This window comes from Pogoniulus pusillus, chromosome 13 (genome assembly GCF_015220805.1).
Source record: "Pogoniulus pusillus isolate bPogPus1 chromosome 13, bPogPus1.pri, whole genome shotgun sequence".
Taxonomy (NCBI): domain Eukaryota; kingdom Metazoa; phylum Chordata; class Aves; order Piciformes; family Lybiidae; genus Pogoniulus; species Pogoniulus pusillus.
The window spans coordinates 1,499,100-1,523,430 of record NC_087276.1 but is presented as its reverse complement, the minus strand read 5'-3'; the positions used below and the strand labels follow the sequence as shown (position 1 = coordinate 1,523,430).

The 24,331-nt window shown below is 47.2% G+C and overlaps 1 long non-coding RNA gene across 2 annotated transcripts in view; it reads right to left on the bottom strand.

Moving 5' to 3' along the window:
• Window positions 1-3,355: 3,355 nt before the first annotated feature.
• The window catches only part of LOC135180276 (uncharacterized), a 94,550-nt gene continuing 73,574 nt past the window's right edge, over window positions 3,356-24,331 (bottom strand). For both annotated transcript variants that reach the window (XR_010304353.1, XR_010304352.1), the window contains 2 exons: window positions 19,173-19,223; window positions 3,356-4,297 (listed from right to left, as the gene is read on the bottom strand). This is a non-coding gene — a long non-coding RNA (uncharacterized LOC135180276). The remainder of the gene's footprint in view (window positions 4,298-19,172; window positions 19,224-24,331) is intronic.

The window sequence follows — 24,331 nt, the reverse complement described above, 5'->3', positions numbered from 1 at the left end:
TCTATTATTCTCCTTTGATTTTGTGCAGAAGAGACAGGATTCGTGACTAAGGTCTGAGAAAGACTGTAGGAGGGTGTTTGCTTATCTGGGGCCTGCTGGGAAGCAATCTGTGGTTCCGGCGCAGTACTCCCCTGTTAGGTCTCTTACAGACAAGTTGAATTTCCAGCATATAAAATAAATAGCATTGAAATTCATGATATGCTTGATACAACACCATCCCTTACCCCTTCAGTCATGCCTTTACTCGTGAGTGCCAAAGGTTTTATTCTGGGGCCATGATCTAGCCAAGAGTAAGAATGATTTTATCAGGACATCAGTGCTGCTGCAACTGCCTGACTGCCAATGTTTCTGATGCTGAGTTTGATATCAAAGAATAACACTGTGAAGTAAGAGCTATTTCCTTGAGGTTTAGTTATCAAAGTGTTTGGGACACAGTGATTTCTCCAGTGGCATTTCTGTAGTGAATACACTTCATTGTATCCTATGCAATTTATTACTATAGTTGACTTCTCCTTCTGTAATTCTGCAAAGCCAGAAGGAGAATTGAGCATGTGAAATTCACAAGGCATATATGCAAAAAAAAAAAAAGGTGCTTATCTGCATAAATGCCACATTCCATTCATCAACAGTGTGCCCCAAATACAGCAGGGCCAAGTCTGACCTCTTGGATCTTTAAATATATTTCAGGAGTCAGTTTGAAGATAGCTTACAGCATTTGCATTTTATCTGGCCTCTGTTGCTTTACTTCCTACATCCAATGGGTGGCCTGAGGTGGAGCTGCTTCTCCTCTCTTCTCTTCTACAGGATGTTTGAATACTTGGCCAAGGCCTACTCAATAAAGTGTTGTGCTATCACTAGAACATTCATTGAAACTCTTCTTTCAATTGCTCCAGTTTTTATACCAATAGACATGACAATTTGAAGACTGCTTCTCTAGGTGAGTTGTGCAAGGTTTTCAGCCAGCCATTGCATTTACATCCCCAGAGGATACACTGTAGATGTCCTATTGCTCACTGAAAAAGCAAGTTGTTCTTGGTTTTGAAAGCGTCTCTCTAACAGATCTGTAGATACAGATCAACATACATTGTACACAGGGACTGCCCTTACAGTAGGCAGTTCTGCGCTCCTCAATTCAAGAGAGACATTGAGATGCTGGAAGGTGTCCAGAGAAGGGCAACAAAGCTGGTGAGGGGCCTGGAGCACAGCTCTGTGAGGAGAGACTGAGGGAGTTGGGGTTGTGCAGCCTGCAGAAGAGGACTGACCTCATTGCTGTCTACAACTACCTGAAGGGAGGTTGTAGCCAGATGGGGGTTGGTCTCTTCTCCCAGACTACCAGCAACAGAAGAAGGGGACACAGTCTCAAGTTGTGGCAGGGGAAGTCTAGGCTGGATGTTAGGAGGAAGTTGTTGTCAGAGAGAGTGATTGGCATTGGAATGGGCTGCCCAGGGAGGTGGTGGAGTCGCTGCCCCTAGAGGTGTTCAAGAAAAGCCTGGATAAGGCACTTAGTGCCATGGTCTGGTTGACTGGATAGGGCTGGGTGCTAGGTTGGGCTGGATGAGCTTGGAGGTCTCTTCCAACCTGGTTGATTCTATGAAGCTAAATCTGAAGCAAATTAATTCATCTTGAGCTTCATAGGTATTTAAAGTTCTTTTTTTCCCACTTTGAAGCCAGTTTTGGAGCAACATGTAACTGTGATTGCTTCACTAAGCGTCAGATTGAAATGAGAAGGAAAAGAGACCTAAGAACACCAAAATCGCGTTTCACACTTCCAGTAGCTGTGTGCAAAATCAAGAGAATGTGCAGCAAAAGACCACTATCAGGCTAGAGCAGGAACACTGAAATATACAAGTCTCTCTGAGAGGTGTTGATAACTGAGCTTGAGGAATGTGCATTGTGTCGTGGCCACTGACAGCTCTAACTAGGCAGGAAAACACAAGCACCTTTTCTCTGATAACAGTTGGGGCATTGGTAGTCTTTACGGTCCTTATCTGAAGAATAATAAATGCTTCAGTTCCTCAGTTTGTCCTTCTTACTTTTTTTGGTTGATATTTTATTTCCTTTGCCATTTCAGTGACAAATTTTCCAGATAATCAAGGAGAAGGGTGAGGGGGTGGGGGATGGGGGGGAGAAAACTCAACCTTTCGAACTGCACTAAAGGGTTGACTGAGACAACTGGCAGCAAGACACTTTCTAAGTGCTCTTGATTTAAAGTATGGATTAGAAGGGCCAGACATTTTATAGGGCCTCACGAAGAGATGGCTGTGTTACTACTTGTACCAAAGGGGTGCAAAGTAATTATCCTTATCAAGGTGAGACCCCACTGTGCAAAAGACAACAAAGAAACGGGTAGGTACAAGTATCAGGGTTATACAAGAATAGAAAGTTACAAGAGAATACCTTTTCTTTATTCTCTGTTTCTAACTCTATGTAAGTGCTTCCCACCCAGAATATACTGTTTTGTACAGGAATATAGAACAATACAGAATCATAGAGTCAATCAGGTTGGAAGAGCACTCCAAGCTCATCTGGTCCAGCCTATCACCCAATCCTATCCAATCAACTAGACCAACAGTCCCCTTGCTCTCTTGCTGGTTGCCTGGCAGAAGAGACCAACCCCACCTGGCTGCAGCCTCCCTTCAGAGAGTTGTAGACAGCAATGAGCTCTGCCCTGATCCTCCTCTGCTGCAGGCTGCACACCCCCAGCTCCCTCAGCTTCTCCTCACAGGGCTGTGCTCCAGGCCCCTCACTAGTACGCCCCAGCTCCCTCTCTGCCTGGCTGCTCTCAGCCACTCTGGCCCCAGCCTGTAGTGCTGCTTGGGGTTGTTGTGGCCAAAGTGTAGAACCCTGCACTTGGCCTTGTTCAATCTCATCCCACTGGCCTCTGTCCACTCACCCAGCCTGTCAAGATCCCTCTGCAGGGCTCTCCTACCCTCCAACAGCTCCACACCTGCTCCTAGCTTGGTGTCATCATATAGGAAAGGAGCTTTCTAGAAATCCCCAATAAACCATGGGAAACACAGTGAAATAAATGAATCTGAGCACTTGTCCTACAAAGAGAACCTTCAAGGAAGTTGGACCTCTCCAACTATTGATCAGAAGGAACTTCTGGCCCAAAATGTCAGACCAAGAGCAGTTTGCTTTCTTTAGTCTCTATGCACTGAGGTTTTTAGGTCATATTGTAAAGGACACTGTGACTATCATGCTGTTTTCAGGGAAGCCAAATATTTACTGGTGATTTTGCTACCATAGCTGCATCTAAAATAGTGAGGGACTGGATATTGTCTACTGTATATACTTCTTTATTTTTAAAGGAATTGATCTCTTCCAGTGAACAATCAAAACCACTCTGAAGTAGTTTAAGAAAAAGTTATTTATTATTTAATACATTCCTTTGAATCAATTGCACAAAGGCCACAACATGACACAAATGCAGATATTAAAACACATCCTAGGCTTCATGTGTTAGCCTAATTCGGTTTCTTTGTTTACTAAATAAACACCAACATAAATATTTGATGCAGGATCTGCAGTAAGAAAAAAGGACAAACTATTATTACTGTGAGAATGCTGAGCACAGTGGAAACTGTCTTTTAAATTACAACTTTCTTTGAGCTTGGGCTACAGCGGTTTTTTTTGGTAAAGGAAAAAGTCATAGTGCATTAATGGCAAATATCCATCAGGAAATAAGTCTAAAAGCAACTCAAAGTATATTGCTTAGAGAAAGATGGGCTTGCGTTGCCGCCGTGTTTGTAATAAGCTTAATGCCAATATCTTGAAAATAACAGTAAATATTTAAGCTGAGGAATATTTCATAGGACTGCAATAAATGTTTAATACAGTGTAACTTTGCAGTACTTCAAAAACTTATTGCTGCAAATATTTAGCTAGAATTTTAATTAAATACATGTATAATCCAGGAAATAAACTACCTCACGGCTTCGATTCGGCGAGCTGCTCGGCAGAGGGATGTCCTCATGCAGCTGTTCTCTGTGCCAGAGCCCAACACTGGGTAGTTGAACTCCCAACCCTTGTCCTGCTTGCTGATCCATCACTGTCAGGACTGTCTCTCTTTTCTAACTTCTCTCTTCACTTACTGACAAAATCAGAGTCCAAGGTGCACAGTGCTCTACAGACATAGGACTGCAACCTTTGCCTAGCAGCTCTCACAGTTAGCTGGTACCTTCTGCTCACATAGCCAACCCAAGTGGAATCATAATTGCATTAGCCTCAGGAGACATCCTCCTGGATGGCTTCCAGTGTGTTGAATATCCAGCCTCCCTTCCCAAGGCTTCAGTACCTGGAAAACAAAATAATCATTCTTCCTTTTGCTGGCACAGGGGTACAATATCATTTCATTCCCTGTACTGGGTACATTGAAACTAGAGAAGGGCAGCTGCAATTGCTTGTAAGTTGGTGTGGGAAGGAGTTTCAAGCTGACTGTTCATAGAATCATAGAATCAACCAGGTTGGAAGAGACCTCCAAGATCATCCAGTCCAACCTAGCATCCAGCCCTATCCAGTCAACCAGACCATGGCACTACGTGCCTCAGACAGGCTTTGCTTCAACACCTCCAGGGACAGTGACTCCACCACCTCCCTGGGCAGCCCATTCCAATGGTAAATCACTCTCTCTGTGAAGAACTTCCTCCTAACATCCAGCCTATACCTACCCTGGCACAACTTGAGACTGTGTCCCCTTGTTCTGTTGCTGGTTGTCTGGCAGAAGGGATCAACCCCCACCTGGCTACAGCCTCCCTTCAGGTAGTTGTAGACAGTAGTACTGCAATGTGTAAATTAAATCTGGCATTGTGTTTGGAGTGATGGCCAGGCTGGTCTCCCAAAGGTCTGCTCTGAAGAGCACAGGCAGATGTGTCACTGGAAGAGACCAAAAGAGGAAATGGGACCATTCCTATATGGCTTTGCATGTAGGATGCAGGAGAAGCACATAGCCTCTTATGGTCTGCAGCAATGTCAAATTCTGACCATCTCATGCATCTCATTAGTACATGCTTCCATTCTAAGGTCACCTGAGCTCACTTGTTTTTCCCAGGCTGGGTAAGTTCCCAGAAGTCGTAAGTCAGCCTTGCTCTATTTTTGTCTGAAATGTCTTAGGGTTTTAGGTGAGGGATTATTTTTCCACAATTAAATTTCTTGCAGCTCTAAAACACTTCTAAAGACTGCTGAATTGCTTTGTGGTGGTGCAGGTCTGCAATGAGATGCTGGTAGGACACCACTCTATGTCCCATGGGTCCCTGGATCTTTCTTTAAAGGAAATCCTTTACTTGCTGGTTAAACCACTCTGTACCTGAACATCAGGGCAATAAGAAAATGATTCTGACAATTGCTGCTTTAATGCTGTTGTAGAAATGGAACCTGTGTTTCTGGAAATTGCACGTTAGCAAAGCAATGAACATTTCCTCCTCTGTGTCAGTAATAGTGCAGTAGCCTGTGAGCTGTTTGACCTTTGCTGGAATGATTTGCAGTGTGAAAAGCAGGGCTGTTTGGGAGAGAGGAGGGAGGAAAACTTAGGCAGGGAAGAATTTATGCACTTTGAATCCATAACTTCTTTTGTGTGTGTAACTAGGTTTGAAAACAAGCAAAGAATCAAAATATTGCTGGTTTAGATTTTCTTTAACTATACCCAAACCCATTTTCTTTAAGACCTTTTTCTCCACTAGATTAGCACTTGCAAAATGTTATTACTCCTTTTGCTCTCTTTCGTGTCGAAAAGACACATTGATTGAAAAGCTACAAAATAAAGCACTAATTCTCTTCATGTGACACCTGTTAGTGCTCTAGACTGACTCTATAATTTTTTTTCCTTATAAATTGCTTCCAGTCAGCACAGCAATGGGCCCTCAAAATAGAATTGACATGTTACAGTAGTAAAGGCTTTCTGATGCCACAAGGCTGCTGCAGAAGACACTAGACAGGTTAGCAAGAGCGGGCCAAGGTGGTGGTGAAAACAATAATGATTGATAGAGCACTCATTTTTCTGGGTTCCTCATAAAATCCAGCTAATGATTGTTATCCAGCCAGACAGCCAGGACCAAATCATGTAATTAGTCTATCTGAATGCCTGTCCAAGATCACAAAGCGAGTAAGCTTGCTCAGCCAGCCCAAAAAGCTGTCCCTTGGCACCCTTTGCACCACAGAAGCACCAGGCAAGGGACAATCAGTAACAGCACTGCCCCAGAATCTGTAACCAGTAATCAGCTGAGCGATTTTCCAGTCAGCTCACTCCATGGTGAGGAGAGGAGAAAGGTTTCTTTTACAGTTTTATGAAGCTCTAAACCTGCAGTGATTTCAGTGAGGTTTGGATAAGTCTTGCAGGATCATAGAATGGCTTGGGCTGGAAGTGACCTCGAAAGGTCATATGATGCCATCCTGCTGCAGTCAGCATGGACACTTTCAAGTAGATCAGGTTGCTTAAAGCCTTGCCTAACCTGACCTGGAATGGTTCAGGGGTGGGGCACCTACCACCTTTTTTGGAAACCTGGGACAGTGTTTCTACACCTCCAGTGCAAAAAATATCTTCCTTTTACTTAGTCTAAATCTCTCCTCTTAGTTTAAAACCATCACCCCTTTTCCTGTCGAAACAAGTTCTGCTAAAAGGTCTATTCTCTTTCTTATAAGGGTGTTTAAATACTGAAAGGACACAACAAAGTCTCCCTGGTGCCTTTTCTTCCCCAGGCTGAACCATTCACGACTCATCCTTTCTCCATAGCAGAGGTGTTTTACCCCTCTGATCATTTTTGTGGCCCCCCTTCAGAGCTCCACATATGGAGAGTGATGTAGCATGGAACAGACTGGAGATATTTCAAGGAAGAGCATCTATGTGTTGTGTGGCTAGAAAGCAGAGGTGACATTTTCTGTGTAAGCTGAGATCAGCATGTCACAGCTAACATGGTGCCACAGCTCTGAAGTTCTAGCATCTGACCTACAATTCAGGTGGTCTTAAAACACACTTAAGACTCTGTCCCACATGGCATCCTGGTCACCCAACTGAAAAACACAGACTGGATGTGTGGAGCACTGCTGGGTAAGGAATTGGCTGGATGGTGGCTGCAGAGCCGGCGGAGTGAAAGCCCTGCAGGCAGTGCTGCTGGGCTCGGCTTTTCTGCTCCGCGGCTCTGAGAGAAGCTAAGGGCAGCAGGGGGCGGCAGGGCTGTGGTCTCGCGAGAGAGAGCGAGGCTGTGACGGGGGCTGGTGACGTCAGCCGCGGGAGGTTTAAAGCCCCACCGCGTGCTGCATGCCGCCATTGTGGCTGCCAAGCCACAGCCTGCCTGCGGCTGGGGGCTTTTGTTGTTCCTTCCTGTCTCTGCCTGTCAGTGTCACTGTGCACTGTGCCTGTCACTCGTGCTACCAAGGGCAGAACAAGCGTGTGCACACAGACTGACTCGACCCAGGAAAGCACAGGAGTCCAGGCTACCGGATGCAGGGAGTGCTGGAGCCTCTCACTTGCTGTAGAAGGGGAAGGGGAGAACAATTGCACCAGGTGTGAGCAGGTGAACTTCCTTCTCACCTTGGTGGCAGAATTGAAAGATGAAGTGGCTGAGCTGAAGGATGAAGTATACAGGCTCAGGTCCATAAGGGAGAATGAAAGGGAGCTGGATCTGTGGGTGCAGGCTCTGCAGATCCCCCCTGCTAAGGAAACTGCCCCTGGAAACAGGGAGGGATGGGTACAGATCCCTGTCAGGGGTAGTAAGGGAAATCCACCCCGGCCCTCTCCTCTTCTTCCTCTGCCCTTGCACAACAAGTATGAGGCCCTGCATGCAGAGGGCACAGAGGATGAGAGCGCTGAGGAGCATCCATCTGAGATGATGCCTAGGGTGGAGCAGTCCCCACCAACTGTGGTGACCAGCTCCACAAAAGCCAAGAAAAAGAGAAGGGTTATAGTTGTTGGGGACTCAGTCTTGAGGGGGACAGAGGGACCCATTTGTCATCCCGACCCGTCTCACAGGGAGGTCTGCTCCCTTCCTGGTGCCCGGGTTAGGGACATCACCAGGAGACTCCCAAACCTAATCCAGCCCTCTGATTATTACCCCTTGCTGGTAATTCAGGCTGGCAGGGATGAGATTGAAAAGAAGGGGACCAGGGCAATTAAAAAGGAATTCAAGGCCCTGGGTCAGGAGCACAGGTGGTGTTCTGCTCAGTTCCCTCTGTGGCAAGGGAGTTCACAGAGAGGAACAGCAGAACCTATGACATCAACAGCTGGCTCAAGGGATGGAGCCAGCGGTGACACTTTGGGTTCTTTGACCACAGGGGAACTTTTTCTGCGCCAGACCTGCTTGACCCTGATGGGATGCAGTTGTCTAGGAGGGGCAGGAGAGTCCTGGCACTGGAGTTGGCAGGGCTCATTAGGCAGGCTTTAAACTAGGTCTGAAGGGGGTGGGTGAGGCAATTACTCTCTCTGAGAAGGAGAGAGTGGGAAGGAAACTAGGGACAATTGGGGAATCGAGAGCCCAGCTGAAGTGCATCTACACCAATGCACACAGCTTGGGTAACAAGCAGGAGGAACTGCAAGTCCTGGTCCACCAGGGTGACTATGATATAGTTGCCATTTCAGACACTTGGTGGGATGACAGGCATGACTGGGCTGCTATACTGGGGGGATACAGCCTCTTCAGGAGAGACAGGCAAGGGAGAAGAGGAGGAGGGGTGGCCCTGTATATTAGGGAGTCACTCCATGCCACTGAGCTTGAGGTGAGGGACGAAGGGGTTGAGAGCCTGTGGGCTAAAATCAGAGGGAGGACTAACAAATCTGACATCCTGGTTGGAGTCTGTTATAGACCACCCAACCAGGATGAGGAAACAGATGAGATATTTTACAAACAGCTGGAGGCTGTCTCAAGATCATCAGATCTTGTCCTTGTGGGTGACTTTAACCTGCCAGATATCTGCTGGGAACTTAATTCAGCAGAGAGGAGGCAGTCCAGGAGATTTCTAGAGTGCATGGAGGACAGCTTCATGACCCAGCTGTTAAGTGAGCCTACTAGGGGTCAAGCTCAGCTTGACCTGCTGCTCTCCAACAGAGAAGGGCTGGTAGGAGATGTGGCAGTGGGAGGCTGCCTGGGGTGTAGTGATCACGAGTTAGTGGAGTTTTCAATATGCAGGGAGGTAGGGAGGCACTACAACAAAACCCACACCTTGGACTTTCAGAGGGCAAACTTCAATTTGCTTAGGAAACTTATTTGCAAAGTCCCCTGGGCAGCAGTCCTTGAGAACAAAGGGGTCCAGGATGGTTGGACCTACTTTAAACAGGAGCTCTTGAGGGCACAGGAGCTGGCAGTTCCCATGTGCCGAAAGATGAGCCGGCGGGGAAGGCGACCAGCCTGGATGAGCAAACAGCTCCTGAAGGAATTGGGGGAGAAAAAGAGGGTGTATCACCTCTGGAAGGAGGGGAAGGCTTCTCCTGACGTGTTTAAGGAGGTAGCCAGATTATGCAGGAGAAAAATTAGAGAGGCTAAGGCCCAGTTAGAACTTAGGCTGCCACCTCTGTGAAGGACAATAAAAAGCACTGTTATAAATGTATCAATGCTAAAAGGAAGGGCAAGAAGAGCCTCCACTGCTTACTGGACCAGGAGGGGAACACTATAACTGATGATGAACAAAAGGCTGAGGTCCTGAATGCCTTCTTTACCTCAGTTTTCAACAGCAAGGAGGGAGGAGGAGGCAAGTGGCCTCTTGAACTGGGGGATGGGGTCAGGGAGCAGTGTGTTCCCCTGGAAATTCATGAGGAATTAGTTCAGGACCTGCTGAGCCACCTGGACACTCACAAGTCCATGGGACCAGATGGGATCCATCCCAGGGTGCTGAGAGAGCTGGCAGCTGAGCTGGCCAAGCTGCTCTCCATCATTTTCCAGCAGCCCTGGCTGACCAGAGAGGTCCCAGGAGACTGGAAACTGCCAACGTGGTCCCCATCCACAAGAAAGGTGGGATGGAGGAACCTGGGAACTACAGACCTGTCAGCCTGACCTCAGTGCCAGGGAAACTGATGGAGCAGGTTAGCTTGGGGGTGATAAGAGTGCACCTGAGGGATGGCAAAGGGCTCAGGTCCAGCCAGCATGGGTTTAGGAAGGGCAGATCCTGCCTCTCCATCCTGATCTCCTTCTATGATCAGGTGACTGCTTGGTGGATGTGGGGAGGCCTGTGGATGTGGTCTGTCTGGACTTCAGCAAGGCCTTTGACACTGTCCCCCACAGCAAACTGCTGGCTAAGCTGTCAGCCCATGGCTTGGGTGGCAACACTCTGTGCTGGGTTAGGAACTGGCTGGAGGGCTGAGCCCAGAGAGTGGTGGTGAATGGTGCCACATCCAGCTGGCAGCTGTCACTAGTGGTGTCCCTCAGGGATCAGTGCTGGGCCCTATTCTCTTTAACATCTTCATAGATGATCTGGATGAGGGCATCGAGTCAGTCATCAGAAGTTTGCAGATGACACTAAGCTGGGGGCAGATGTGGCTGGGTTGGAGGGCAGAAGGGCTCTGCAGTGGGACCTTGACCGCCTGGACAGATGGGCAGAGTCCAAGGGGATGGTGTTCAATAGCTCCAAGTGCAGGGTGCTGCACTTTGGCCACAGCAACCCCATGCAGAGATACAGGCTGGGGTCAGAGTGGCTGAGAGCAGCCAGACAGAGAGGGATCTGGGGGTGCTGATTGATACCCACCTGAACATGAGCCAGCAGTGTGCCCAGGTGGCCAAGAGAGCCAGTGGCATCCTGGCCTGCATCAGGAATGGTGTGGCCAGCAGGAGCAGGGAGGTCATTCTGCCCCTGTACTCTGCACTGCTTAGACCACACCTTGAGTACTGTGTTCAGTTCTGGGCCCCCCAGTTTAGGAGGGACATTGAGATGCTTGAGCGTGTCCAGAGAAGGGCAACGAGGCTGGGGAGAGGCCTTGAGCACAGCCCTACGAGGAGAGGCTGAGGGAGCTGGGATTGGTTAGCCTGGAGAAGAGGAGGCTCAGGGCAGACCTTATTGCTGTCTACAACTACCTGAGGGGAGGTTGTGGCCAGGGGGAGGTTGCTCTCTTCTCTCAGGTGGCCAGCACCAGACGAGAGGACACAGCCTCAGGCTGCACCAGGGGAGATTTAGGCTTGAGGTGAGGAGAAAGTTCTTCCCTGAGAGAGTCATTGGACACTGGAATGGGCTGCCCGGGGAGGTGGTGGAGTCGCCGTCCCTGGAGCTGTTCAAGGCAGGACTGGATGTGGCACTTGGTGCCATGGTCTGGCCTTGAGCTCTGTGGTAAAGGGTTGGACTTGATGATCTCTGAGGTCTCTTCCAACCTTGGTGATACTGTGACACTGTGATACTGTGATCAAGGGCACAATGTCCACCTGCAGACCAGTGTCAAGTGGCTCCCTCAGGGGCCAGTGCTGGCACCAGTGCTGTGTAACATCTTTGTCAGTGACATGGACAGATGAATCAGTGCACCCTCAGCAAGTGTGCAGATGACACCAAGCTGTGTGGCACAGGTGACTTGCTAGAGGGCAGGGATCCATCCAGAGGTACCTGTGCAGGCTGCAGAGGTGTGCCCAGGCCAACCTCATGACATTCAACAAGGCCAAGTGTAAGGTGCAGCACCTGGGTGAGTGCAATCCCAAGCACAGCTCCAGGCTGGGTGGGGAATGGCTGAGAGCAGCCCTGAGGAACAGGACCTGGGGGTCTGGGGTGATGAAAAGCTCAGCAGGAGCCTGCAGTGTGAGTGCAGCCCAGACACAACCTTGTGCTGGGTGCAGCAAGAGCAGTGTGGGCAGCAGGGCAAGGGAGGGGATTCTGCCCCTTGGCTCTGCTCTCCTCACACCCCACCTGCAGTCCTGGGTGCAGTTCTGAAGCCCCCAGCACAAGAAGGACATGGAAGTGTTGGAGCCAGTCCAGAGGAGGCCACCAAGTTACTGAGAGGGCTGCAGCAGCTCTGCTATGAGAACAGGCTACAAGAGTTGGGGCTGTGCAGCCTGGAGAAGAGAAGGCTTTGAGGAGACCTTGGAGTGGCCTTCCAGTATCTGAAGGGGGCTACAGGAAGGCTGGGGAGGGACTATTGACAAGGTCTGGTCATGCCAGGACAAGGGGGAATGGGTTTGAACTGGCAGAGGGGAGATTGAAAGTAGATGTTAGGAAAGGGTTCTTTGCAGTGAGGGTGGTGAGACACTGGCACAGGTTGCCCAGGGAGGCTGTGGCTGCTCCCTCCCTGGAGGTGTTCAAGGCCAGGTTGGATGAGGCCTTGAGTGACCTGTTCTGGTGGGAGGTGTCCCTGCCTATGGCAGGGGGCTGGAACTGGATGAGCTTTGAGGTCCCTTCCAGCCTAAACCATTCTGTGCTTCTACGGGAGTGAAGGCACAGTTCTCAGTCGTTAAGGCTTTACATGACAGAAGTGCATTCTGTTCTCAATGAAATGAAACGGGTTCTTAGGGCTGATTTCCACAGGCCAAACTGATATGTCAGGGACCTGCATGGTCACTGAGCAGAGCATAACCTCCCCCAGCATGTTCTTGTCTGAACAGCCTCCTCTGTTTCTCAGGCTCCTGCTTGCCAGCCTTTGTAATCTGCACTGAAAGACACCTACCCATCGAGGTTTCCTTCAAACCAACAACTATTTTCAAGCACCCCATCCTGAAAGGACCATCCTTTGTAATTGCTTTTCAGTCTGCACCATTTATTAGTTGCCCATTCAAGCATCTTCATCAAATACATGCTCCGAGGAAAAGCATATCCAAATCTGTATCTGTGACGGTGCTGAACAGGGAGCCCTTAAAAAAAACAATACAGCTGTGTGACTATGTGATGTGCTCAGTAAAGAATCAAGTGTTAAGAGACACAGCAGGACGCTGTATGCATAGAAAAGATTTGGATCCCAGCTTGATAAACCTCAATGTTTCTCAGATTGAAGAGTTTCCAAGAAATAGTACTGCTGTAGTTTGGGTCATTATTTATTCCATGCTGGGCTCTGTACTCTTTGTGAGTGGAATACTTTGATAGAAACATTCATTCCTTTTGAACTGGGCACTGTTTGTCATAACAGTATGGGATGTTGTGAAACTTGAAAACGACAGCCTGATTAATCACTTTTAAAAGCCTCTTTTTACTCATGGTGCAAGAGAATAACCTTTGAAAATGCAAAAGCAAAGGCATGTAAATGGAGTTTTAGACAAAAAAATTGGTTTAGATATTTTCAGATGACCCAGAGCTCTGTTGATATTTGTGTCCTGTAGTGTAGTGCTTCTGCCCCCAAGCAGGCTTTGTTCTCCACCAGCCTGGCTCAGTTGCTGCGATGGCAGGTTAGAGCTGACTTTCTCTGTATGCACCCCCATGAGCCCACTTCCCAGAGCAGCTCTGTGTGATTTCTGTGAGAGAGTTAGGCTAGCTATTTTCCAAACTTCAGTGAATTGGAAAAAGGTACTAAAGCAAACCACCACCATGGCTGCATGTCAAGGCTTAGGGCTGAACTGTTGCCTAGATGAGTGACAGATGTTGTCAATGAACCTCTCCCTTCCCCAAGGGCAGAGAAAGGGAATAAGGAAGAGAGACTAACAGGTTGGTAAAGAAAACTAAAATAATTTTGATGAAACAATGACAATAAAATAGAATATGCAAAAATCCATCAAAAGCCAATACCAAACCAAACCCCTGATGGCAATTACATCACTGTCATCCCCGATGCTGAGGCCAAGCACTGGGGAAGTGCCAGACTGGAGTCAGCAGCAGACAAGAGCCAGGGGGTACTCCTTGGACAAGGGCCATTGACTGTGGTGGTGGTGGCTCAGATTTACACTGAATATGCCATCCATGGAATGGAATCCTGTGCTGGTCTGTTCAGGGTCACCTGTTTGGAACAGAATGAGTCCTGTTCTAGCTAGAACCAGGACACTACAGTACCAAACCAATGCTTGTTGCCCTTGTCTGTACACAGCTGGAAGGGAACAACGTTCAGCATTATGATTGCCAAAGGCACATTTGTAAGGCAAACCTCTACACAAGGGAGTGGTCTAAGCCCATTCTGCCTAAGAGGAGCAGGTAATTTGGTTTTACTTCCTTTTGCTTCTGCTCAGGTAGGTGGCAATCTTGTGTCTAACAAAGAGAGGAAATTTGTTTGCAAAACAAGACTATTCTGTCTGCACACACCGCTTCATCCCAGAAGCTGGCTTTGTCTCAGCAGTGTTTGGAGGTCCTGGGAGAGCCCTGTGTGCTACATCCATATACAAACCTGAGGCAAATCTGCACAGAGCACTTTAAAGAGGTGAGAAATGTGGGCAATTCCTTGTGAACTTCATCTCGAGGTTAACATCTGTGTTCAAAATGTCATCAAGTCCTTCCGTATTGAGCAAAGGGCTAGCTGCCTGGGGCTATTGCTGTTTGACTGCTGTGATGGTTTGGGTGTTCCCTGCCCCCCCACCCCTTTGGAACTCACCCAGACTAGACTCAGCCAGCTCTGGCAATTGATGAAGCTTATATTTACAGCTAGCACAGTAGACAAGCAGATATTTACAGTATATACAGTTATAGACAGGAATAGACAAGGGAAAAGGTAATACAGAAACACAACTCCCCTCCCAGAAACCTGAGTCCCCAGGAGGGGCTCCCAAACACCGTTCCACCTCCTCCCTGCCCCTCAATCTTACCCCAGTCCCAAGGAAGAATGGAGGTTCAGCCAGGGGGTTAGGAAGCAAAGTGGATTAGTCAGAGAAAACAGCAGAGAGGATAGAGAGAAATGCAGCTTAGAGCTCCCCAGCAGGAGTAATGCCTTATGTATGTTTTGATTCTTGTTCTTATACCTCTCAGCAAACCTATTAGTGCAGTAGTCATCACCATTGTTTCTCTTTCACAGCCTGTAATCTAGTTCTTCTCACCAAAATGGTCTAGCTAGCTTCAAACTAGCACAACTACTGGCTCTCTGCTGTTAGATCCACACGTACACTCGCACACAGGCATTCAGTTTTGCATTGCTCTCCTGCACTCACCGCCATCACCATCCTCTGTCCCAAGGTCTCACTCATTTTAGAGCCCTGGGACCAGAGTCCTGAGACCATCTACTCTTAAACACAGGCCACTGTGAGTGAGATGGTGAGACTGCTCTGCATATGAGTCCATTGCACGTTTGCTAGCAGAATGTAATCAAGGCAGAGCAGACCTCACTGACTTATTAGCTCTGTGATTTCGTCCCTATCTGTTGACCTCACATCCTAAAGGTGTTCTTGCAATGTGACAGGTCATTGTGCTGACACAGACACTGGGAAAGTAGGTGCTCAAAAGACCCACAGAAGAGGCAGCAGCTGTGGATGAAGTGCACAGGCTTCATGTCAACAGGAACTGCCAGTGGCCAAGCACTTCTAAAAATGCAGCAGGATGGCTGAATAGGAGCCAGACTCCCTGGAAAATCAGTACTCCATTGTGAGGGTTAGGCACTTCTGAAAATGCAGCCCACAGACCTGCTGCAGGTGGCCTGGCCACCTCTCAGCAGGCACAGATCACAGTATTGAGGGCCATGAGCAGGATGGGGCTCAGAGGCTGCAGAGGATGAGAGGCTGACACTAGCTGGCAGACAGGCTGGCAGGTGCAGCACCTGTCCCAACCACCACATTTGCCATTTCAGGATATTGCTCTTTCTCTGATCCAAGTGCTGAACTTCTCTTTCTTTAACTCTCTATGCAATGTGTTGATTGTCTTGGTCAATCTGATATTTTTTTTCTCTGAAGTTTTATGTTTCTGTTGTTTGAAATTGTGCCAGCTGCTTGATAAGGAGGAGGAGGAAGAACTCAGAATTAACCACAGACACCTGAGACTATTCAAAATCTCCAAACCCAGAACCCAGCTGTGATACTGGCTCTCTTATTCCCAAGGAAAACTATCTACTTGATCTCAAAATTCTCTAGGTTAGCACAAATGTATCTTCCCATCCCTTTTTTCTTTTGAGACTATGTATTGATTGCCTCAGCCCTTTCTTCCCATACTCAGATCTTTGGGGAAACGCTGTAGTATTTCACAGAATCATAGAAAGGTTTGCTTTGGGAAGGACCTTTAAAGGTCATCTAGTCCAAGCTCTGTGCAGGGCACAGAGATATCTTTAAATAGATCAGGTTGCTCAGATCAGAACATTTCTAGGAATGGGCCATCTAGCACCTTTTTGGGGCAAGCAAATTTTCCAAACCCCATAAATGCAAAAGTGAGGACCCTTCAGGAAACACATAAAAAAATACACTTATGATGTTCCAAATGCGCAGTTACTGTCAGCCAAGTAACCTTAACCCAGAACTGATTGTGAAACAAAAGACAGAGTTTAACAGAGACCTCCTGCAATCACAGGAGAGGTGCTGGCTAAAATCTTGTAGGACTAAGGAAGCTGTAATAGTTTAGCAGCACATTAGCTGAGTTACACAAGCTATTGGAGAGCAAACCTCCACCCTGCTACCAACACTTCGCTGTGCAGAAATCACCTCCTCACACCCAAACCTCAGTACTACCAACCCAATGAGTTCTGCAGCCTTGGATAAACCTCATGTGATCCAAATGCTCTTGCAGAAGAGAAAAAAGTATTTTGTAATAATGTAATATAAAAGAATTTAAGCACAGAAAAGATGCACAGAGGATCGAGGTAGTGGGATTTGGAAGACTGACACAAATTAAATTGAAAGTCTTAATTAGGAGAGCTATACTCCACATCTTTGAATAGTTAACTAGGTAAAAAGAAAGAAGCTTTGGAGATGCAGAGTGATACATTTCATAGAACCAAGCAGGTTGGAAGAAACCTCCAAGATCATCCAGTCCAACCTAGCACCCAAGCCTAGCCAATCAACCAGACCATGGCACTAAGTGCCCCAGCCAGGCTTGGCTTCAACACCTCCAGGGACGGCAACTCCACCACCTCCCTGGGCAGTCCATTCCAATGCCAATCACTCTCTCTGACAACAACTTCCTCCTAACATCCAGCCTAGACCTCCCCTGCCACAACTTGAGACTGTGTCCCCTTGTTCTGTTGCTTCTTGCCTGGCAGAAGAGCCCAAGCCCATCTGGCTACAGCCTCCCTTCAGGTAGTTGCAGATAGCAATGAGGTCAGACCTGAGCTGCTTCTTCTCCAGGCTTCTCCTCCAAGGGCTGTGTTCTAGGCCTCTCACCTGCTTTGTTGCCCTTCTCTGGACACATTCAGTATCTCAATATCTACCTTGCAACAGCTCCACACCTGCTCCTAGCTTGGTGTCATCTGCAAACTTACTGATGCTGGACTCAATCCCCTCATCCAGATCATTGATAAAGATATTGCACAGGGCTGGAGGCAGCAGTGATCCTTGGGGAGCACCACTAGTGACTGGTTTTTTTTATTGTCTGAATTAATTTAAGCATATCTGTTAAAATTCTGCAAGATCATGGCGGCAAGTATGAGCTGACCTGATGTCACCCAACAATGTCATCACTCATAGTGGGCATATCCTGGCCATTGGTGGTGTCAGAAGGAAAGGCTTTGAGAACAAGGCAGTAGTCTCGTGGCAGCGTTGAGAAAAGCTTTGATGCAAGATTCATCTTATTTCTTAAGGAGCTACTCTCTTGCAGAGTGCTGCTTCACCAGAAGGTGGCTGTGGATGGGCACCTGTCTTTTATCTAATCCAAAGGGGGTCATAGCCTCTGGAGCTTGCAGAAGGTTATGGGAAAGGATCAGAAAGGAAAATGTTAAGTTTATGAAGCAGCCTGTGCCATTTCTGATCACTGGAGCCTACTGAGAGCAGAGAAGGTGCTCGAGTAAGTGCTAATCCATGTCAGCTAAAGTAAGAGTGGAATATTAAGAATTATACCAAACTGAAAGCACTGAAAAGCCTAAAAGACTCAATTTACAATAAAAGACCTACTGACCTGTCTAGTTGGTGTTCCTATAAAGCAGCCACTAAACCCAGTCCATATCTGTCATTTCTTTCCTGCACCATTTTGTTTAAGTTGCCCACGACAGCCTTGTCCCATATAAAAAAGTTGCTTTTGGAAACCTTGCTGTGATTGATATGCTTCTGGTATCCTAAGGCTAACCCCCGAAATGTTATGCAGAGTGAGCTTTGATAGCCAAGTGGTGAAATGCCTTGTACCAAAGCTGCAGTGACAATTGTTCTACCTGCTTTTTTGCACTGAGAACAACACCCTTTATGTGAAAGGCTGTGTCACTCAGTGCAGTGGAGGGCCACACAGGCCCAAATAGGCTTACTTATGCCTGTGCTTGCCTGGCCATGCCTTCCACCCAACCATGCTTTCTGCCCAAACCAGAGGCAAACACTGAACGGACACAAGGGGCACGGTAGCCCTGGTGCCACAGACTCTGGCCTGCCCAAGGCTATAGGATGTGGCTGCAAACAGGCTGCACAAGCCCACGGCTTAGCGTGTGCCCACCCATGCTCTCCCCATATCTGGGGGTACAGACGTGTGCACCCTTCCTGATGTGGTGTGTTTGGGCTGGCTGCCAGCAGCCTGTTGGACAATACTGTGGCCCAAGGACCATCCATCCCGGCCCACATCCCATAAACAGGGCGATCCAGGTACACGAGGGGCTCTTGCCGCCTCCTCCGCTGCCCTCTCCCTGCCTGCTGCCTGGGGCCACTACCTCTGCTCGCTGCCCGCGGCCCTTTGCTCCAGGGCACTCTGCGCCGAGCCCGCGGGCGATGGCAGGAGGCGCTCCCGGCTGCCGCCGCTCCAGCTCGCCGCAGCAGCCCCATCGTGCCCTGGCACCTGCTTGGGCAGCCTGCCCCAGCTCCAACTGAGCTATCAGCTCCAACTGAGCTATCAGCCCCACGGGAAGCAACCGCCTGGCATTCGCTGTGTGTGTTTTGGGGAGCACAGATGCTGAGACTGCCAATCAGTGACCATTGGAGCTCTCTTCATCCGAGTTGCTAAGGAATTTCATTGACTTTACCATGGCACTTTATGCCACAAGACTCTGGCCAGGACATTTCTAAACCTCTACCCAGTTGCTTCATTGGGCTGTAAGCAGACATTCTGTAAAACAGTTTCACCAACCCTGTACAAAGAGTTTGTGTGGGTTGGCTGTACAGAAGTCTGGGGGAAATTCTCTTTGTATATATTAATAAATTATTTAAAACCTTCAAATCAGCCTCATCCCTCACCCCAAACACAGCCTCAAACCCCTCTATTAAACTCAAGCAATGTGCATTTTATTCCTGGGGTATTTTGGGAAGATGTTGTAAACTTACCTTGTGTTATCCTTCAACAGCAGTTCCGCATTACAGCAGGATCATCACTCTCTGTAAGCAGAACAGAAGCACTGTTGCTGATTGCAGCTCTAACGATTCAAAGGAGTAAGCTGATAATTAGGTATGTATTCAAAACTTGTTTACTTCGCTTGACTTCCACAGAATTCAAGGCAGAGCAGTTACCTTGGGCTAGTTTTGGCGCATGCTGATGGGATGCTTTAAAATTCAACCCAACCTGTTGAATTCGACCCATATTTTGTCCTTGTGACTCGAGCATAGTTAAACTTTGACAGAATTTGAATTCCCAGATGAACTGACATCTGATGGTTATCATCCAGACATAACCTTCAGTTTCAGCAAGAGATCTGGGCTGAACAAACACTAAGCACTTACATATTTTACCAACCCACAGTTTATACAGAGATTATTTTATGTTTAGATATCACTCTCAAGCAACTGGGACAGAGCCAGCTGCAGATCTGTATAAACAACAGATTTTACACATTGGGTAGTTCTTATGGATCTGGGTGAGTAAAAAGCAGAGTGACAATCTAGTAGCTGAAGTCTAGCCCCAGCCAACCAGCTTTTTCAGTTTATTTCTTGTTTTTCCAAGAAAGCATAGGGTGGTATTTAGACCACGATGAAATATGAAAGTAAATCAGATCTGTGTGCTGCTCTGAATGAGGAGTTGCTAGAGCTTTAAATGACTGCCAGATGTCAAGCAGCAAAGTGCCTCTCCTCCCATAAAAGTAAAAAGAGTTGACTAATAATTCACTTTAAAAGGCTGAGTCCCAATCTCTGTCAGAGACATATTTTGGCTGTAACATTTGATACAGGCTAGGGGGGAAGATGCAAGCAAGGATACATACTTTACCCTGGAATCAAAAGAGGAAGATGAAAAATCTTTGCATTTTAGGACACTGAGCTACCATAAAACGAGACTTGAGAACAACTGCTAACAGCAACTTTCCTTTCTTCTAGCAAAGCAGCAGCAGTAATGACATTGGTTAAAAATTCATGGTCAGTTTGAGGGCACATATTTTCCCCTAATAAAACCTCGTATCACAAGATGAATCACGACTGAACTAAACAAAATATACTTCTACATGCACATTTGGATGTCTGTGCTTCCACGGGCCTGAGACTAATTGGAAATTGCATCTGTTTAAAATTTCTAATTTCTGTACTTGAATGTAAATATTTTTATCACAGGAAGAAATTAAATCCTGTTGAGTGCAAGTCTCCTATAGGGTCAAAACTGACGTGTTCCAAGGACACAGAATCATTAGAGCAGGTTTGGAGGAAGGCCACAAATATGATCCAAGGACTGCACCACCTCTCCTATGAAAACAGTCTTGAGAGGTTTGGAATTCAGCCTGGAGAAGAAAAGTCTCTAGGGAGACCCTAGAGCAATGTTACAGCATTTGAAGAACAGCTGGACAGAGACTTGTTACAAAGGCATATAGAATCACAGAACCATAGAATCATAGACTCATAGAATCAACCAAGTTGGAAGAAACCTCCAAGATCATCCAGCCCAACCTAGCACCCAGCCCTAGCCAATCAACCAGACCATGGCACTAAGTGCCATTTCCTGAACACCTCCAGGGATGGCAACTCCACCACCTCCCTGGGCAGCCCATTCCAATGCCAATCACTCTCTCTGACAACAGCTTCCTCCTCACATCCAGCCTACACCTCCCCTGGCACAACTTGAGATTCTGTCACCTTCTTCTGTTGCTGCTTGCCTGGTAGAAGAGACCAACCCCACCTGGCTACAGCCTCCCTTCAGGGAGTTGTAGACAGCAATGAGCTCTGCCCTGAGCCTTCTCTTCTGCAGGCTGCATACCCCCAGCTCCCTCAGCCTCTCCTCACAGGGCTCTACTCCAGGCCCCTCACCAGCTTCGTCACCATTCTCTGGCCACACTGTTCCTCATCCTGGTCAGGATGCCATTGGCTCTCCTGCCCACCTGGACACACTGCTGGCTTCTGTTCAACTACTCTCTACCAGCACTCCCAGGTCCCTCTCTGCCTGGCTGCTCTCAACCACTCTGTCCCCAGCCTGCAGTGCTGCTTGGGGTTGTTGTGGCCAAAGTGCAGAACCCTACACTTGGCCTTGTTCAATCTCATCCCATTGACCACTGCCCTCTCATTCAGGCTGTCAAAGTCCCTCTGTAGGATGAAAGGTGACAACTTCAAACTAGAAGAAGCTTGACTGAAATTAGGAAAAAAAAATGTCCTCATGAAGGTGATGAGGCACTGAAACAGGTTGCTCAGAGAAGCTGTGGAGGCTCCAGCCCTGAAAGTGTTAAAAATTCTTTCAGCCTAAAGCATTCTATGATGTTATGTTTATGGATTGAGATTTATCTGAACATTTTTCACAAGCACTTCCTTAAATTTGATGTAAAATACATTCAATAGCTAAAACATGAGAATTGATGATCTAAAAGTCTTCATTGTGATGATGTTTAATCACCACAGATTCAACTAAAGAAAATCATGCTGCTCTGTTTATTGGTGTATTTGGAAAGAATCCATCCCGCAGTGGATAAGGAAAACAATCTGACAATATAACTTGTTTACATTTCAAAAGGCTTTTGAGGAGTTTAATTACAAGAGCTTGGAGAAAAAAAAATGAAGTCAGGGAGTCAAAGCATACTAATTCATCAAAAAGCCATGTGAGACAAAAAATACAAGTAGTAAGTATGAAAGGTGAACTTTTGTCATGGAAAAATCTTAGAAGCAGAAGTGATAACATTTTATGCTTGGACTAGAGCTGATCTAGAAAAGGAGAATGAGCAAAAAAAGTGACAAAACCTTTTGCTTTCATGAGAAAGAAGGAGTTTAAGGAGGCTGAATGGGTATGAGATGTCAGATCATATAATTTCTTCTACTGGAGTCAGTTTACATGCAAAAGAAATTAAAATGATAAATCCATCAAATGGTTCTCTGACAAGTTCAGTAACTTTTGTCATTAAATGCTGGTTGCTGCTGAAGTGGTTTTATTAAGTGTTTTAATATTGCTTCTAAAAATTAAGGACCATTATTGGCAAGGACCTGTATTAAGGTTGGATTAAAATGCACTGTCTGCATTCTCTGGTACTCTGTTCTGGTGTTAGTAGTTGTAATTATCTTGTTCTGACAGGGGTGTTGGACTAGATGACCATTTTGAGGCCCCTTCTAGCTCCTAACATTCTGTGATAAGACTGTGCTGGACATTAGCAGATAGGTTGCATCTGCTGACTGGAAAACACCTACATGCATTTTGCTTTTGAACAAAACAGAAGACTGAGGTAGATTTAATTCAAGGATAGGCATCACTTTTCTTAACTCTGATGCTTTGATTATTTGCCCAGCCTGAAAAGCAAAGCAGGCTTGCTTCTTTCCTTGCTCATGAAAATGCCTTTGTGGCCCCTCAGCCACTTCTAAAGAACTGTATGCTGCAGTGTGTTATGGATGCTGCCTTTGGACCTTTCAGAATCATGTTTAGTTCTATGATGAGTTCTGCTTCAGTTGACAAAAATTGCTTCACAATGAAATCTTTCAGTTAAGAATTAAAATCAGGGGGCACCATTAAACTGATGATAGAGTTATTGTATATTTTGGGTTGGAAGGGATCATTAAACCTCATCTACTCCAACCTCCCTGCAGTGATCAGGGACATCTTCAATTAGATCAGATAACAGGAGTCCTACTGAACTTGACCTGGAGTGTTTCCAGGATAGGGCATCTACCACCTCTCTGGACAAACTGGTCCAATGTCTCAGCACTCTCAGTGTAAAAAAAAATAAGTAATTCTTTCATCTATCTAGCCTAAATCTTCCTCTTCTATCTAGCCTATATCTTCCTCTTTTAGTTTAAAACCTTCACCTCTTGTCCTGTTCAAACAAGGATTATTTAAAACATTTGCCCCTTTAAGTACTGAATGACTGTAACAAGGTCTCCCTGGAGCCTTCTCTTGTCACAGTATCACAGTATCACAGTATCATCAGGGTTGGAAGAGACCTCACAGATCATCAAGTCCAACCCTTTACCACAGAGCTCAAGGCCAGACCATGGCACCAAGTGCCACGTCCAGTCCTGCCTTGAACAGCTCCAGGGACGGCGACTCCACCACCTCCCCGGGCAGCCCATTCCAGTGTCCAATGACTCTCTCAGGGAAGAACTTTCTCCTCACCTCCAGCCTAAATCTCCCCTGGTGCAGCCTGAGGCTGTGTCCTCTTGTTCTGGTGCTGGCCACCTGAGAGAAGAGAGCAACCTCCTCCTGGCCACAACCTCCCCTCAGGTAGTTGCAGACAGCAATGAGGTCTCCCCTGAGCCTCCTCTTCTCCAGGCTAACCAATCCCAGCTCCCTCAGCCTCTCCTTGTAGGGCTGTGCTCAAGGCCTCTCCCCAGCCTCGTCGCCCTTCTCTGGACACGCTGAGTAAGCCAGGCTGAGTAAGCCAAATTCTCTCACTCCTTCAGCCCATCCTTGTAAAAAGTTGCTCCATCCCTCTGATCATTTCTGTGGCTTCCTGTGGACCTGTGCAACAGGTTCATGTCCTTCTTTAAGTCAGAGTCCTTCGCCAGTAGAGCTGCACTGGGTGCTCCTCTCTGGGATGTACTGGTTTCTCTTTGTCCGTACCCCTGCCGGCGCAGAGGTTTGGTTCATTCTTTCACACATAGGCTAGCAGCGATCTCACTTGGACCCAAGACCCTGCTTCTTTACCCTGTGGTGGACATACACAGCACCAGGATGTGGCAATTGCTTCCAGCCTCAGCACTTAGCCTGTCACTGGCTGTGCTTTGTTTCAGGGAACTGAAACTAGGCAGAAGTATGCAGCAGAGGAGACAGAGATGGCCTTCCACAAGGTCTAGCAGCTGCAAGATGTTCCTGCTTTTTGTACATTAAGCTGTTGCTGTTTTAAGGAGAATATTGCTCTGGGAAAGCCCTTTGGGGAACCTTCTTTGTTGTGTCAAAGACAAACCACTGAACTGCCCTCATGTTTTGAAAACTGCAGTTTCTGAAGAAAAGGAGCTTTGGCTTTTGGCTTTCCCTCAGTGTGCTTGGTTTGTGTGTGTGTGTGACAGGGAAGGGGGAAGTGACTGCTTCTAGTTACTTATTTCAGTACAACTCATTGCTTCTTCAGTGAGGATTTGAGCATGGACTAAGCTGTGTG